At 43.1% G+C, this 1,787-nt stretch overlaps 1 non-coding gene across 1 annotated transcript; it reads right to left on the reverse strand.

Annotated features, from left to right (window-relative positions):
- Positions 1 to 1,142: 1,142 nt before the first annotated feature.
- On the reverse strand, positions 1,143 to 1,335 carry LOC121006374. Its single transcript, XR_005780227.1, has one exon. It is a non-coding gene; the product is annotated as a U2 spliceosomal RNA (small nuclear RNA).
- Between the last annotated feature and the right edge of the window lie 452 nt (positions 1,336 to 1,787).

The following is a 1,787-nucleotide window of genomic DNA, read 5'->3' on the forward strand; positions in this document are numbered from 1 at the left end:
AAAAATTTGTCGCTATTGGGACACCACAGTGGAAGGTACCCGGCCTAAAATTTTTTTCACAAAAGGCAATCCCACCCTGATATGGTACATAACAGGGATTAAACTGAGGAGAATAGTACTACAGAAAATACCACTCACGGGTGTGACAGTAAATTGCACGGCGCAGACGCAGTGATCGTGGCATGGATTTAAACAAAGGGGAGGGAGCCAGCATTTTTTTAACCATCCTTCCGTTCGAAAAATCAATTTAATAAATGGACCCCAGATTGGGGACGTAACAGGGATTAAACTGATGAGAATAGTACTACAGAAAATACCACTCATGAGTGTGACAGTAAATTGCACGGCGCAGACGCAGTGACCGTGGCGTGGATTCAAACAAAGGGGAGGGAGCCAGCGTTTTTTTAACCATCTCCTTGTTCAAAAAATCTATTCAATTCACCTTTCGGGGACCCTTGTTGTTGTACGTGGCTGGGTGGAGGAAGAAACCTTCAATGACATCATCGGGACATGGCTAGCTTTGTATCCAACCTTGTGCAAATGGGAAGTTTGCGGTTGGGCAAATGGACTATTTGCGGTGCATTAAAAGGGGAGTTTGGTCTGTCAATGTCTGTAAAGCGGGCGTAACCCTTACACTACCTGATCGATACAACATCATACCTGATCGTATACACACACTGGATGTTTTAAACCATGTTGTTCAAAAAAAATTTGGACTGTTAGGTGATTTATGCCCTTTATGGATTAAAATCCAACTCTGCGTCAACTCTGTAATTTTCCATGGGAGTTTTGCCATGGATCCCCCTCCGGCATGCCACAGTCCAGGTGTTAGTCCCCTTGAAACAACTTTTCCATCACTATTGTGGCTAGAAAGAGTCCCTGTGGGTTTTAAAATTCGCCTGCCTATTGAAGTCTATGGCGGTTCGCCCGTTCGCGAACATTTGCAGAAATTCGCGACAAATATTTATGTTCGCGACATCTCTAGCAGGTACGCAGAAAGCAGCACAGCACTGACTGGGCAGAGAGAGTAGGAGAAGCTGAAGTGCAGACTCCTGAGTCAGGACACACGCAACTTTCCACTTGCTTGCTGGAAGGATGCTTGCAATCAATCTATTTCATTCTGTTTTTTCATACTGGATTAGAAGGGTTGCACCGATCCTGGAGGTACTGCAATACCAGGTCAATGCGTGGAGTGGACAGAGCAAGCTCTTTTTCCATCTCCCTGTTCGAAAAATCAATTTAATATATGGTCCCCAGATAGGGGACGTATCAGATATTAAACTGATAAGAACAGATTTTTTTCTTATCCAGCAAGTGAATCGTACGGAAAAAAATTAAGTTGACTACCCCAAAGGGGTATATTTTTTTAAAAGCTTATATTACAAACAGATTATATTGCACAAAGATCTTAAAATACAACATAAATATCCGCAGTTGATAATCTTCCATGCCATCAGTCTTTGAATGTTCGTTGGGCATTCCAGTTCTCCGTATAAAACACCCTCCAGGGATAAGGTTGACAGTCCTGTAATCCTTCTCATCAGGGGCAGCATCTTTGTCCAAATTCGCTGGGAAATAAAACAATACCAGAACAAATGGGACACTGTTTCGTCTTCTCCACATCCTCCTCTTGGGCATACAGCGGTGTTAGTCAATCCTCTTCGGAACTGGAATGCCCGGCATGGAAGACACCCGTGCGCACAACTCCAGGCCAAGTCCTTCTGTTGATTAAAAAGATAGTTAGCACTTACATCTCTCCATATTTTTTTTACACTTATTCTCATTAA

Source organism: Bufo bufo, chromosome 6, assembly GCF_905171765.1.
Source record: "Bufo bufo chromosome 6, aBufBuf1.1, whole genome shotgun sequence".
Classification (NCBI taxonomy): domain Eukaryota; kingdom Metazoa; phylum Chordata; class Amphibia; order Anura; family Bufonidae; genus Bufo; species Bufo bufo.